This window comes from Magnolia sinica, chromosome 16 (genome assembly GCF_029962835.1).
Source record: "Magnolia sinica isolate HGM2019 chromosome 16, MsV1, whole genome shotgun sequence".
Lineage (NCBI taxonomy): Eukaryota > Viridiplantae > Streptophyta > Magnoliopsida > Magnoliales > Magnoliaceae > Magnolia > Magnolia sinica.
The window spans coordinates 19838036-19854870 of record NC_080588.1 but is presented as its reverse complement, the minus strand read 5'-3'; positions in this window follow the sequence as shown (position 1 = coordinate 19854870).

Here is a 16835-nt window from a genome sequence, read left to right as displayed (position 1 = left end):
ATGTTGGATCTCACAGGGTGCATCCTCTGTTGAATGTAGGGTATGCCTCCTAAGGGATCGAAGACTTCGGCCCGTCTCTCTTTGGTCGAGTCGCTTGCCGGGGTTTCTCCCCTAGGTGATAGCCTGACGGATCCACAGTCGGGCCCATCTCATACTAGTGCTGGGCCGACACCTGTGATTCCACCCATGGCTCCTCCAGTCACGCCTTCGGTTCCTGAGCTGAACCATGCATCTGCATCGATGCCATATGCATCTTCGTCTGCTCCGCCTCTTGATAGGTTTGAGCAGATGATGTTGTTGATGCAGCAGCAGCACCACCACCACCACCACCACCAGTAGCAACAACAGTTTCTGTCTTCTATGGCTGGCATCTTTGCTCAGTCGATGGGGGCGACTCCACCTGCTTCACCTATACACCCATCTGGGAGCGCTAATGCGAGCGGCACATTTGAGCGATTCCAACGCTTACGACATCCCACATTTGCGGGTTCTCATAGACCGGAAGAGGCCGAGTACTAGATTGATTGCATCTCTAAGATGTTGAGGCCGCTGCATTGTTCTGAGGTTGAGCAGGTCGAGCTTGCCTCCTTCATGTTTGAGAAGGAGGCCAGTTTATGGTGGGAGAGTGTTCTTCGCACTGTTGCGGAAGGGTATGAATGGTCATGGCAGGCGTTTGAGGCACGCTTCCATGAGAAGTATTTTTTGGTTACGTACCGACACGAGAAGGAGAGTGAGTTCCTTCGCCTCCGTCAGGGAGGGATGTCGGTGACGGAGTATGAAAACCGGTTTACTAAGCTAGGTCGCTATGCTCCTTTGATTCTGGGTGATCAGCCGATGTAAATGTGACATTTTTCTGAGGGGTTGAGGCCTGAGATCCGATCGAAGATGTGCTGTGCTAGCATATCTTCCTATGTGGAGTTGGTAAGCATGTCCCTGCGAGCTGAGCAGGACGGGGACAGGTCATCCCGTATGCGACCACCTATGGTTCCCAGACCATGACCTGACTTTCAGAGTGCACCATTTCTCGGTAAGAGGCCGCGGGCAGATTCTCCTCTGAGGTGTTCAGCGCCACCCGCTCAGCAGGTGCAAGCTGATTTTAGTTGTTCGTACTGTGGGAAGATGGGGCATTCGGATCGTACTCATCCATCCTTCAGACCTTCTGTACCTAGCTTCAGGCCACCTCAGCGGCCCATGGTTCCTTCGCCGAATCGCCAGCAGCAGGCTCGAGTTCACGCGCTCTCAGCTGAAGCGCCTGTGGCTGACTTGGTGCCAAGATCCTTCGAGGTTACTGCTCACATCCAAGGTATTCCCGTTTCTATGTTGGTGGATATAGGATCTACTACCTCTCTTATATCATATGCGGCAGTTAGGCGCCTGGGTTTGGGCACTGCTACTATGAAGGGAGTGACGCTTACTATCGCTACAGGGATCTCCTCTGCTATGAACAAGCGTTGTATGGATTGTTTGATTGATCTAGGGAGTGGATCGATTCTTGTTGACCTTTTTGTCGCACCTCTTTACCATTACGATGTCATTATGGGTATGGATTAGCTCACGAAGATGCGGGCAGAGATTAATTGTGAAGTTAGGTCGGTGACAATCCATGGACCTGAGGGCGAGACAGTTACTTTCTCAGTTCAGGTCAGTTACCCTTTTCGTCTTGGTTATTATACTTCTCTGTTGGAGAGTATTGCTGGATTGGCGTTTGAAAGCACGCCTGTAGTTCGGGAGTTTGAAGATGTGTTCGAGTCGATTCCTGTTTACCCCCTTAGCGCAAGATTGATTTTACTATCGATCTCATGCCTGGTGCGGCACCCATTTCTTTGCCCACCTATCGTATGCCTCCGAGTGAAATGGAAGAATTGAGAAAGTAGATAGATGGCTTGTTGAATTTAGGTTTTATTCGGCCTAGTGTGTCTCCTTGGGGAGCACCTGTCCTGTTTGTTAAGAAGAAGGATGGTTCCTTGCGATTATGTATTGATTATCACAGGTTGAATTAGGTGACTGTGAAGAATAAGTATCATTTGCCCAGGATCGATGATTTATTTGATCAGTTGAAGGGGGCACGGTACTTCTCGAAGGTTGATCTGCAGTCAGGGTATCATCAGTTGCGTGTCAAGAATAAGGATGTGCAGAAGACCACCTTCAGGACTAGCTTTGGCCATTATGAGTTCCTTGTGATGTCGTTCGGTCTTACGAACGCACCTGCTATGTTCATGGATCTGATGAACAGGGTATTTCGGTCATTCTTATTCCGATTCGTCATTGTCTTTATCAATGACATTTTGATATATTCTGCGAGTCGGGAAGAGCACGAGGAGTACTTAAGAGCGGTCTTGGATACTCTCAGGAAGAATCAGCTTTTTACGTAGTTCAAGAAATACGATTTCTGGAAAGAGAAAGTTAAGTTCCTAGGACATGTGGTGTTCAAGGAAGGGATATCTGTCGATCTTGCTAAGGTAGCTGCAGTTCAGGACTGGAAGTAGCCTGGTTCAGTTACTGAGGTGAGAAGCTTTCTGGGTCTAGTAGGCTATTATCGACGCTTCATATGAGACTTCTCGAAGATAGCCAGACCGTTGTCTCAGTTGACACGGAAAGATTTGAAGTTTGCTTGGAATGAGAGGGCGGAGATAGCTTTTCAAGAGCTGAAGGACAAGTTGACGTCCGCCCCTGTGCTAGTATTGCCAGAGCAAGGGATTAAGTATATGATATATACTGACGCCTCTCACATTGGTCTGGGTTTTGTCCTTATGCAGAAGGACAAGGTGATTGCATATGCTTCGAGACAGTTAAGGAAACACGAAGAAAATTACCCTACACATGACCTGGAGTTGGCAGCTGTCATTTTTGCATTAAAGCTCTGGAGACATTACCTCTACGGAGAGGAGTTCGAACTCTTTTGCGACCACAAGAGTCTTAAGTACATTTTCACGCAGCGTGACTTGAATATGAGGCAACGTCAATGGATGGAAACATTGAAAGACTTTAAGTTCGATGTTTCATACCACCCGGGTAAGGCAAACCTTGTGGCAGACGCGTTGAGTCGCAAGAAGACTATAGAGTTTGCGGCTCCGCTAATGATAGCAGAGTGAGACATGTTGGAGTTTGTGCGAGACTTTGAGCAGAAACTTACAGTGGAAGAGTCGTATGAGGTTATCGCACACATTCGTGTACAGCCCCTCATTGACGAGAGGATCGTTGCAGCTCAGGTAGATGATGAACTTTTGGCGAAAATGAGAGAGTGGGTTGGTACAGATGAGAACTCCGAGTGGAGTGTTAGTTCAGATGGGGGCCTACGATTTCGTGGCCAGTTATGTGTCCCAGACATTCATGACTTGAGACGGAAGATTCTCGAGTCAGCCCATAATTCTAAGCTTGCGATGCATCCAGGTAGCACGAAGATGTATCAAGATATGAGAAGATCTTATTGGTGGGACAACATGAAGGTTCACATTGCTGAGTTTGTATCTCGTTGTCTCACGCGCCAGCAGGTCAAGGCAGAGCATCGCCGACCTCCTGGGCTGCTTCAGTCCATGCCCATAGCAGAATGGAAGTGGGACTTCATCTCTATAAATTTTATTTCAGGGTTACCGAGAACAAGGAAAGGACATGACTCTATTTGGGTGATCGTCGACCGGTTGATGAAGTCGGCTTATTTCTTACCGATCAGAGTCATAAACTCTGCAGACGAGTTGGCTAGATTGTACATCAAGGAGATTGTACGTTTGCATGGATTTCCCTTAGAGATTATGTCTGACAAAGACACGCGTTTCACATCTATCTTCTGCACTCGTATCCAAGAAGCGATGGGTGTGAAATTGAAGTTTATCACCCCGTTTCATCCACAGACAGACGGGCAGACGGAACGTGTAAATCAGATTCTGAAAAACATGTTGCGAGCTTGTGTTTTAGATTTCAAGGACAGTTGGGATGATTATCTCCCTTATGTAGAGTTTGCGTATAACAATAGTTTCCAGGCGAGTATCGGCATGACTCCCTACGAGGCATTGTATGGTCGCCCGTGCAGAGCACTGCATTGCTAGACAGAAGTTAGCGAACATAGTTTGATTGGCCCGGAGTTGGTGTAGACGACTTCAGAGAAAGTTGACATTATTTGACGTCGACTTCTGACAACCCAGAGCAGGCAGAAGAGTTACGCTGATACGAGGCGGCGACCGCTTGAGTTTGAGGTTGGAGACCATGTATTTCTTAAGGTTTCCCCTATGAAGGGAGTTCTACGGTTCGGTAAGAAGGGAAAGCTCATGCCGAGATTTATTGGTCCATTTCAAATTCTGGATCGAGTGGGAGTGGTAGCATACCGCCTTGCTTTGCCCATACCACTTGCAGGCGTGCATAACGTATTTCATGTTTCTATACTAAAGAAGTACATTCCTGATCCTTCGCATATTATCAATTAGGAGTAGGTGCAGTTGAGCGAGGATGCCACATATGTACTGCGACCGACGCGTATCCTAGACAGGAAGGAGCAGGTATTGCGTAGCAAGGTCATCCCTCTTGTGAAAGTACTATGGACGCATCATAGTGAAGAAGAAGCTACTTGGGAGACTGAAGCTGAGGTCAGAAAGAGCTACCCTCAAATCCTTGAGGAATATGAGAAGGTACGAATTTCGAGGATGAAAATTTTTTTAGGGGAGTAGATTGTAATGACTCGAAAAATTTCGTGCCAAGACCCGAGTACTACCTCTATTTTCCTTAGAAGTTATTTGTGGGTTAATTAGCATTAAACTCGATTGTTTATGAAATTAGCATCAATCACTTTAAATTTGATCTGCAGGACTCAAAACCTGTAAAATCGTTAGCGCTATGTTACTCTGAAATCTGGGATTCAACGCTAAATCCAGTTGCTCTTGGAAATTTTGAGAAGCTTTGGATCGGACCTCGACCGCGTGTCGAAAGTCCGTAACGATGATCTTAGACAGTTATGGTCACCATGTTGGACTTGACCATCACCTCAAAAATCAAGTCCAGATGATGTCCTGGGTCAATTTGATTGAGTTCGGAGTGAAGAGTGTGAGAACGGTGAGAAATTAAATATGATTTTATGAAATTTGAGTCGTGTCTCTTGAGCGACGATTTTAAGCAATCTGACCGTTGGATTCTAACCCAATTTCACCCTCGGATCAGGGAAGATGGCCCAGGCATGTCATAATGCTTGTGGACCTGATCGAGTTTCGGTGACCGTAGAATTGAGTGTGGTCCGCCACGGCTGATCTGTAAATCCGATCGGTATGAAAACTCAGCCTGACGTAAATCCTTGGTCAGTGAGCTTAAGTCCGACCGCACGTGGAGAAAGAACCACCGGAAGTGCTCCGTTGGATCGAGAGAGGCCTGATTTGGTTATAACCTAAGTATACCTTGGCCCTGGAGCTATTTTCATCAATGTTAGGCATATATAAAAACCTTAAACCCCTCACTCTCTTTTCCATACGAATTTTCTAACCCTAGCTAAGAAAGAGAGGGGAAAAGAGAGAGAAAGTGAAGAGAAGTTGGTGAATCATCTTAAGATTCTTTCCTGTTACTCTACATCCTTAAATCATCACTTTTGAATCGTTATTCCGGCGATTCTAAGTTCCTTCTTGGGTAAGTTAATTTAACCCTAATTTGTTTAGAGCTTAGAATAGTCTATGTGTTGATGTAGCTCATTTCTATTCTTGCCTTAGGTTATCTAGTCGCCGTTGACGAAGACATATCATCTGAATCAGTTCGGTGTGCTTTTTCTGGTTTAAGGTGCGGACTATATTCGTATAGGTTATGGTTTTTAAGGCTTTCAATTTTAGATAATGGTTTATTATTGTTATGGATGTAATTTCACATGTCAAATGCTATGTTTATTTTGCGTTCCTGATATGTATGTGTTATATTAAGATTTGTGTATTCTATGTATATGTAAGAAGTATCGTATACGTATAAAATATGAACATGTACTTGTCATGATTAACTGTCGTGTATTTGTGCTAGTTGTATGTGTGTCAACTCCTTGGCAAAAGGAATTGTCCAAATGTGTGTATTCCAACATACATCATGTATGTTGAACTATGTAGTCTAAGTGTTTGTAGAAATGTCTGAATGGTCTAAAGTGTAATATATTATCTTATTTGCGGGCGTTGAGAAGCGATTCTCAACTCTCCTATTAGTGTGTATGATTTCCTACATGCAAGTCACATTCTTTGTTGTTTAACTTCAAGTATTACTTATGTGTAAATCCATGTTAAGTTGATATTCTTCAAATGCTCACATACTACATGATTTGAATTGTTGTTCCATTACTGTTCTAAATTGTATATGCATATCTGTTATAATGGAAGGTGTTTGGGACTATGAAATAGTCCAAGAAATCAGTAATCAGCCTTGAGTTCGTGGCTGAGGTTGCTTTCGCCACGAAGGACGTGATTTGACGAACCTGAGTCGTATTAGAGTTGTCGGCAGTGGTTTGGCCACACGGAGTGTTTGCGCACTCTATGTCGTTCAACCCAACGTGCGCTCGTGCTAGTCAAGTTCATCAAGTAACTCGATTGTCCGATGTATGTTCACCATGTATGGACGCTATTGTTTGAATCTAGGGTACCAAACTTACCGATGAAATCCCGTTAACCGTTGTACCTTGATCCGCCAAGACTCATGAGCCGGACATGGTGGTATGGGACACCGTGGTCGAGCTATCGGCCTACGCTGGGGTGACGAGCCTCCCCGTAGTGACCAGTGAGCACACCAGACTCGTGAGCCGATTATGGTGGTATGGGACACTATATTCGTGCTGTCGGCCTACATTGATTGGTGACGAGCCCTTTGTAGTGACCTCGAGCATACCTTGATACTGCATTAAGGCGACGAGCCTTAGAGTAGTAACGAAGGTATGATAAGCGTGCATTGATTGGTGACGAGCCCTTTGCAGCGACCTAGAACCATATAATCATATGAGTTGGCCTAGGACTGACTACCCTAGAATGGATCACTGTATGGAAATTAATATGAGGAAAGTACTTAGCTTCCCAATCCTGCTGTATGAAAAGGACTAATAACAACTAGATAATCATGTTCATGCACCACATTGCATGTGTGTGGAAGTCGTTGGCACTGCGGGAGGTTGTCATGCGTAACGTAAGATGAAGACGTTGAGGGAGTGCAGGCGAGGGTATGCATCATTTATACATATATCCTTACATTAACAAGAGTACTTTAGAGTTGTTTAATTGCATTGCCTTATCATTACTGCTTGATTGATTTGATATCATGTTAACTTTTACGGTATTATTCCACTGAGTTGATCACTCACTCCCTCGTTCTGGGGCGGTGTTTCAACACCAACCAGACTCTGTCTTAGATGCAGATGTTGACGCGACCCCTGAGGCAGAGCAGGAGTTCGAGGATGATGAGGCCGCATTTTCTTTTATGCAGTTCTCAGGCGGGTTCATGTGAGTCATGTCCTGATATGCGGGGATTCTGGGTTTTCTTTTGGAATAGATAATTTCATTTTGATTCTTGTATTTTTGAGAGCAGCACTTGTAAGTATGACCTGGCATGTATACGTATTTCAGGGACTTGTACATGTACACATATGTTTCTTTAAGTCTTCCGCTTACGTCCTTCACTTATCCCTGAATTATGTTTGCAGTTTGGCTTAATCTATTCCATGTTTTATGTATTCTTACAGACAACATACATCCATCATTAAATATGTTGCATAAGTGATGTTTTGAAACTCGAGAGCTGAGTTATGCTCGACCCCCGAATTTCAGGGCGTTACAGCAACTTAAAAATTGAGCGAGGCAACATAGAAATTGAGCGAGGCAACCTAAAAATTCAACAAGGCAACCTATAAATTGAGCGAGGCAAGCTCAAAATTCAACGAGGCAAGCTAGAAAATGAGTGAGGCAAGTTCAAAATTCAGCGAGGCAAACTAGAAGTTGAGCGAGGCAAGCTAAAAATTTAACAAGGCAACCTAAAAAATTGAGCAAGACAAGGTGAAATTGGGTAAGGTAACCTATAAGTTGAGAGAGACGACCTAGAAATTGAGTAAGGCAACCTAGAAATTGAGCGAGGCAACATAAAAAGTGAGCAAGGGAACCTACAAAGTTGAGTGAGGCAACGTAAAATTTATGCGAGGAAACCTAGAAATTGAGCGCGACAACATAGAAATTGAGCGAGACAACTTAGAAATTTAGCGAGGCAAGCTGAAAATTCAATGAGGCAACATAGAAATTGAGCGAGGTAACCTAGAAATTTAGCGACTCAACGTAGCAATTGAGCGACACAAACTAGAAATTGAGCGTGGCAAACAAGAAATTGAGTGAGGCAACCTAGAAATTCAGCGAGGCAACCTAGCAATTAAGTGAGGCAAACTAAAAATTGAGCGAGGCAAGGTGAAAATTGAGCGAGGCAAGCTAAAAATTGAGCAAGGCAAGCTGAAAATTGAGCGAGGCAACCTAGAAATTGAGCAAGGGAAACATGAATTTGATGGAGGTAAGCTTGAAATTGAGCGAGGCTAACTTGAAACTCAACGAGGCTAACATGAAACTCAACGAGGCTTACATGAAATTCAGCGAGGCTAACATGAGTTGGAATAAACTTTAAATGAAATTGAACTAGCCTAACACATAATTAAATGAGCTTTACATGAAATTCAATTTCTCTTCAATGAATTTGACCAAGCAGTTAATGACATTGACCGAGCAGTTCATAATATTTTCCGTTACATTACGTGAATCTGTGGAAGTTCCCAGTCATATTTTTATCATTTCTCTATCAAATTCATGAATTGCTCGGGGAATTTCACCAATCATGCACTGGGAATGTCACTGACGACTCAATCATATTGCCAAAAAGTAGGTCAAATGGACCAAAAACTCTCGCAAATTGGAAACCAGTTGCTCAAGTACGCTCTTATCGTACTGAGTTAACTGAGTTGGGCCTGCCTTGAATGTATGTGGACTATCCACGACGTTCATCCGTTTTTCCATCTAAAGTAGGGGGTTTGAGCGTAAAATGATAGCATATCCAAATATCAAGTGGATCATACCACAGGAAATAGTGATTCCATCGTAGAAACCTTGTTATGCCTCACAATGATGTTTTATTTGTAATCCATCAAATTCATAGGATGATTTTTACATGGATGAACCGAAAACCAAGATGCCTACTTCATCCAGCAGTTCAATGGCCCACAAAAAATTTACACTATTTAGGGCAATATACTGCATTATACCTATGGTGCGTGCTTTCTTCCGCAGAGGGACCATTTTTAGAAAATCAAAAAAATGTAGATATATGGAGAGGGTGGGATCCAGTGAGAGGATGGTGCGATCGAAGCAACGGATTTTCGTTGTTGAAAGGGATTTTTTGTGTCTCTTTTTTTCTTTTCTTTTTTCAGACATGGGCCAAGGAAAGGAAAGGAAGGGAAAGGAAGAGAATGGCAGTAAAAAGGAGGGGTATTTTTGTCCTCAAATTTCCTGTCCGTACGTATAAGGTCTAAGTTGGTAAGTTAAGTTTCCGATACTTCATAGAAGACGCTGGATAAAAGGTGGCGTTCACCGTGGTACATTTCTCTAATTCTCAGCCATAATAATTTCGTCTCATGGATCTCCGCGCAAGAGCCTGCGGATTTACCGATGCCCAAGTGTGCGGCTGTCTTACAAGTGGGGCCCACATCTTTGTAATCAACAACGTTCGTGGTATGGGTCCCAACATATGGATACGGAGACTCCCTACAATATCCACGATTGGAAGATCGCTGCCGTCCAAATATTTCTCCTTTCTATCGAGATGTGGACGGTTGCTGTGTTTTCTTGAGCTGTCTGTTTGCAGGACGCCATTTTAAGAGTTAGAATTGTTTCATGGGGATAGTTTTTGGGGTATCCCCCATCCATGATGAATCCTATCGTATCAATGGTGTGGATTACCGAAACATGGCCCCCAGTTGTACTATCTCGGAGCTCTGTAAAAGTTTGTGCATCCTCGCCATCAACGTTATATGACCCTCTTTATCCGACACAACCATATGAGGATTCGTTATAAGATTTCGTTGCCCACCGAATGACAGCTACGGTACGAGTTCTGTTTTCACCCTCTGACTGCGTCTTTGATGTTGATCTGAACCGTTCATATTCTAGCTTCTATGCTAAAGAGGCCACCCTAGAAAATATTCATTGAACGGATTATTATGTATGAAGATGAATTTGAAACATTGAAAACTAAATTTTTGATGGCTCGGATTCAAATCCAAGATTCAAAGGTCAGGATTAGCAATGAAGCAGATCATAGTGGGGCCGCCTTAACGTATATGGTGTATATCCACGCGGTCCATCAGTTTTTTCTAGCTCCTCTTAGGGCATGGTACCAAAATGAAGCAGATCCAAAGCTCAAGTGGACTACACCACAGGAAACAGCAGTCATGGACGGTTAAAAACTTCCTAAATGGCCACAAAAGATTTTCATCAAGCAGATATTTATGTTTTCCCTTAATCCAGGTCTGTGTGACCTTATCAATATAGGTCGGAAGGCAAATAAACATTATGGTGCGCCAAAGGAATTTTAAATGGTGGGCGTTCAATGACACTGTATTCCACTTGAGATTTGGATCTGCTTCATTTTTTGGTTGGATGCCCTCAGCTCACATGAACTAGAAAAACTGATAGATGGAGTGGATATACAGCACATACATGAACTTGAGCCCCATGGTCAGGGACTCACCCACTGAGATGGTACACCGGACTCGCGTAATCCGCGCCCTATCCATGGCTATCCGTGAGAGTATGAATGTAATTTCTAATGGAGATTAAATGTGTCATATTTAGCATTGTGAAATATTGTGCTTAGGAATGGATGGCCCAGATTTTCTCTCATGAGGCTATCAATGACACTCTTATTTCATTGCTCCGAGAACCTAAACATAGCTAAGAATATCAATCATGACTGTGAGTATTAAATGTAGCTAAGCACGATATTACAATGTAATCTCTAGTAAATCCTTCCTCACCAAAAGTGTCAATTTCGCATGGGTGTGTGGGAACTGGGGCCCACCTTCAATCTTTTCTGTTCATGCATGTCTGGTCCACACGTTGACTAGGCCAGGTGATTTTGAGATAAGAAGGTATACATTGAAGGGCCACCGGATGGATAGTGGGTCAAAAGTACTTTTGACATTTCTCCATTTACTTTGACGCATCTCGGCCATCTTTAGTGCCTCACCTCCCAACGTGCCACACACGTTTACTTCTCACATGCGCAACATACGTGCAACCCTCATTTTCAAACACTCATAAGTGCCCTGTACGTACCACATGTGCTGTTGGCCCCTCCATCTTTATGCGCTATACGTCCACCATTTGTCCCACCGTGCAACATGTGTAACATTTGCTACCAACCATCTTAAAGTGCTCTACACATGTAAGCATCCGTGCATGAAAAAATGTGACCCACGTGTACCATTATTCATCTTAAAACCACCGTATATGAGCCACTTATATCACTGCCCATCTTCAAGTGGCATACAAAGCGCCACACGCGAGATATATTGTGTTGATGCAGTTTTCTGGCTAGCCTTCTTTGGATATTCGTGTCCATGCATAAAGGACAAATAAAGGAGACCCTGACTAGTGCAGGACCCTCCAATGCCTAAGTCAGATAAGGAATTTGGGTCTAGTCCAGTAAGGAGTTTTGGGATAGAGATTTTGTATGTACCTTTCACTATTAGAGAAGTTCTTATTTATAATTGAGGAGAGGCAGTGATATAGAGGAGATCTCCCTATTTAGTAAAGACGTGCTATAGAGGGATTCAAATCCCAGGTATGGCGTAGATATTCTTTTAGATTTCGGCCGAGATCTTGGAGAGATCCGTGTTGCAGTGGTCCCCCGAGATCTTTGGTCAGGATCTTGGGTAAGGTTGGTTGAAGTAAGGTCGGTTGGAGTAAGGTCGGAACCTTTGAGGATGATATTGTGCCGACCTGGGATTTCGCCAACCTGGCAGCTTTGTGGAGGGCGGGTGAAGCTTATGCGACCTTAGGCTTCCCGACCTATCCTTAATGGTGGTCATGGAGTCAGGTTCGAGCTGGTTCCTTAGTTGAGAGTGGTCTTAAACCAAGTTGGTTGTTTGATCGGACTTGCTTCCCCACCCGAGTTGGTTGTTCGAAGAGAGTGGGCGGTCGACGAGTGGGGAAGCTCCGCATGTCGAAGCATGGGTGTCGAGGGGCCTTTTTAAGCTACACATTGAATGCTGGCATTCAATGATAGGTAGTCACTTTCGCCTATAAAAGGGGAAAAACCTAATCAAGCAGGGCTTACTTGCACTGTCAGTCTGCCCGTTCGCCCATCTTCCTGTACTTAGACGATCCTCGGTGTGAATTCCGACGACCTCGCAAGCTCCGGTTTCCTTCTTTCTTACCATTGAGGCTTCATTTTAGCAATTTCTCTCCTCTTTCCTCTTTTAGTTTTCTTTTCTTGTCGGATCTCGGCTCTTGGTTGTTCTACATGTGAAAGAGGGATGACAAACCCATCGGCTTAGGGGGGGAGTTGCCTCAGCATGATGGTGGGCCAGACGTTCTTCAGCCCATATTAAACCCACCATCACCGCCGATGATAATGAGCGACAAGGATTTCTAGGCATCCTATGAGTCGCGAGTGGCTGATCGGTCCCGGGTGGAGCAACCATAGGGCTTGGAGGAAACAGTCCTGGTGTCCAAGGAGGCCAATGGGTCCTCGTCTGAGTAGGAGGAGAAGGGGGCAGTAAGGTCTGTACTAATGGAAGCTGACCTGGTGCAGATCAGGTCGGGGTATACATTCTAGATTATGTGATACTTTGAGCTCCCTCACCAAGCGAGCTTCCAAATAATCCTCCTAAGAGCGAAGTGGCTATTTTCCAAGTCACCCTTCAGTGCGCCCTTAGTGCTCCATCTTCAAAGGATAGTGAGGCAAGTACTTACACACTTGGGGTTAGCCCCTAGACAGCTGATTCCTAACGCCTGGAGAGCATTGGTGGGGTCATTCATTCTCTGGTCCGAGCTTGTCCAACCTGAGTTGACCGTGGATGAGTTTTTCCACTTTTACCAGGTGAAATCCAACCTTTTATATAAGGGTTGGTATTACTTTTTCTCTTGGTGGGGGACTAGCAAGGCCTTAATCGCGGACATCCTGACCTCGAACAAAAACTGAAAGAACAAGTGATTTTGGGTGACGGGGAAATGGGAGGCACCAAGAATCTTTGGGCTGCATTCCTGGGTTTCGACCTCTTTCTCCGAACCAGGTCAGCATATCCGAACTTGAATCTTCCTAGGCTTGTTTTGTTTTTTTTCTGATTGGTGTTCTCTGGTAGTCGTGCCCAAGTATCCTGCTATGGTGGGTGAGGAGGCTCTTGCTTGGATTGCTAGGGCTAAATCAACAGACGTTGACCTAAGATCTTGGAGGCAGCTCATCATGCCCGAGTTGCTGCTTAAGTCAGGTATTGATCTAGTCTTGACAGGTACAACTCTTTCAATAGGTTGTTAAAAGATTTCACATGTTTCATGATATTTGCTAATTCTTTTTCCCATGCAGAGATGTCAAAACCGAGGGGCTTAAAATGTAAAGCACCTCCTCTTGCTGAAGTTGCTCAGAAGAAGAAGCCAATCACGAAGAGAAAGGGGATGGTTAGGCCTTCATCTTTTGTAGGCCGGGAGGTCGTGGATGACGTGCTGACCACGACCCCCACTGCTACTAATTCCAAGGTGGTTGAGGTGGTTACAAGGTCGACTCCTATTGTCGAGACCTGTGTCGCCGAGGCCCGGGGGGTCGTGGAAATTGAGGCCGAGGTCCCTTCGCCTCAAGTAGAGTGCTCTACTAGTAACCAAGGTGACAAGGGCCAAATGTCCCTTAAGTCGGCCCAAACTATGGTGGAGGGCCTCCTGCCCTGAATTGAACGGCATATTCTGGATGGCGACTTCACCATGATAATGGACCTACCGCTAGATGGCCTTTGGGTCAGCTATCAAAGTTTTTCTTCGAGGTAAGTCATCCTACCTGAGATAACAGACTTTTCATCACTTCATATTTCTTTAGCACTATTTAACTTTATTTTTTAATTGCAGTTCTCCCCTCCCCTGCTTAACTTCTGCCGAGAAGTGTTGCACATCCAGGCAAAGTGCAAGGAGGCGGAAATGACGCTTTTACAAAAGGGGATTGAGGCTGAGCAACTTCACGTACTTTAAATGCTCAGGCATAGGAATCGACGACCGAGTTGGAGGCATCAAAAAAGCTTTTGGTCGATGCTTTGGAGAGAGGCGCAAAGTGGAAGTTCAACCTAGGCAAGCCAAGGCGCGAATATAGAGTGAAGATGAAAGAAGCCCAGTGGCCATCCCCATGGCTCGGGCGGCTGTCATGGAGGAGTATAAGGCCTCCAAGGATTATGAGGAGGTTAGGGACGCCATTTACAGCCTCGGGTATGAAAAATGCATGGAGGACATAAAGGGGGCGTATCCCGAGCTCGACTTCTCTACTTTCGAGGTCGACCCTTCTGAAGATTTCGAGGCGCTTCCTGAGGACTCGCCTTCCGAGCAGCCTCCTTTGACGTTGTGATTCTCTGTATCTTTTTTAATATAGTTCTACGTTTGCAATGTACTCCTTTTATGGGAGGGCTTTTGTATTTTTCCTATCATATTAATGAAAAGGTTCTTTCATCATAACAATCTTTGTGTGGATTTGTTAAGTAGGATGATCGGTTTAATTTGTCGTCGATGGGTAGATAGATATTTCTAGGCCTTGTCAAGGCTAGCCCAAGTAGTAATAGCACTTAGTGGTCGCCTCTTCTCTAAGGGACGGATGGTCGATTAAGGGATGTTCTTTCCCCACATTAAAGGAAGTCCTTGATAGGCTGTGCGAGGGATTTAATTATTGGCCCAACATCTTCTTTAAGGGCCAGACAATTGATGGGGGCATCTCTTCCCTTGTACTAATGGGAGCCCTCAATCGATTTTCGTAAGTCGATCATTTGTAGATAGGAAAGTGGAGTGTAAAATTCCCTTGGCTCAGGACTTTCACTATATTTCTTAAAGAAAATGTGTAGATTCTGACATTGTAGATTCAACATAGTATGAAAGTAGAATTCGCGTTTAAGCTTGGCCAATTACGCGTAGTAGATCTTTAGGTGCTCGGCATTCCATAGGTGCGGCAAGGGTCGTCCCTCCATACTTTTAAGTCAGTATGTTCCTGGTTGGCGCGCTTATCACCTTATAAGGTCCTTCCCAGTTCGGTCCCATGGTCCCTGAGCTCTGTTCCTTAGTGTTATAGAATGTTCTGCGTATAGGACTAGATTTATAGCTCGGATCCTTCTTGTTTTCACCCTAGAGTTGTAGAAGCGAGTGACCTGCTGTTGTTGAGCTACAACCCTGAGTTAAGCTTGTTCCCTTCTTTCTTTAACTAGATCGAGGTCTAGTGTCATCTGCTTAGTATTTTGATGTTCGTTGTAGGAGCGGTTCCAAGCAGTTGGGAGCCCGATTTTGACTGGGACAATAGCTTCCATGCCGAAGGCCGGGGAGAAAGGAGTTTCTCCTGTATCCGTTCGAGCAGTGGTCCAATATGCCCAGAGAACGTGAGGAAGCTCTTCTTCCCATGCTCCTTTAGCTTTCTCGAGCTTGGTTCGAATGTGGTTCTTGATGATTTTGTTGACCGCTTAACTTGCCTGTTAGCTTGAGGGTGCCAAGGTGATGAATAGACGTTCCGAATTCTGAGGTTTCAGCACGTGACTCGAAATTGGTCGTTGTCGAACTGCTTCCCATTGTCCGAGATGATGGTGTGGGGGATTCCTTACTGACATATAATATTCTTCTAAACGAAGTCAGTAGTCTTTTACTTGGTGATCTTGGCTAAAGGCTTGGCCTCGATCCATTTAATGAAGTAATCAACCATGACAACTACGAACTTGGTTTGTCCTTTGCTAGTTGGTAAAGAACCGATTATGTTGATCCCCCACTAAGCGAAGGGCTAGGGTCTAATCATGGGAGTCAGCTACTTGAGTGGTTGATGGGGTACGGCCATGAATCGTTGACATTTGTCGCATTTCCAAATATATTGCTTGGCGTCTGCTTAGATGGTTGGCCAAAAATATCCCTGCCGGATGACTTTTTGAGCGAGAGCGTGACTGCTAGAGTGGTTGCCGCAAATGCCTTCATGTTTTTTTTCGTGCCACAACTCCAATACTTCAACTTGCCTTTGCCATTTCCCTTAGATTTGGATCTCGATCGAAAAGATCATCTATCACGCTTAGAATCTCTCCCCCTCGTAACCAGCGCATCTATAAAAGCATTGACATCATTACTTTTGCTTTTCATTGCCCTCGACTGAAGAGCTAAGATAATGGTCTTAACGTTAATGATCATCTTACCAGTGCACAAAGAGTCTTTGAACAACTCATACGATTCTTGAAAATAATTTAACATAATACATGCTTAATCTTCATTCATCATTGCCTCATCCACATCCAATAATTTGCAAACAAGCCTATTGAAGTTACTAATGCAAGTATTAACATTAGCCCCATCATTCTTCTTAAGATTGAACAATTGTAGCTTCAAATACAAATGATTCTCAAAGGACTTCTTTCCATAGATGTTCTCTAACTTTACCCATGTATTAGATGTAGTCTTCTCTCTCATAACATTGTAAATGACCTCATCTGTTAAACACAAATAAATTGAGATATTAGCCTTTTGATCTAACTTGTTTCACTCTTCTTTTTTCATAATTTTCGGTCATTTTTCAAAGAGTGCGTCCACCAATCCTTATTGAACTAGAAGGCCTTTCATCTTTATCTTCCATAGTTCAAATTTTTTTTTCCCATAATACTTCGCTAC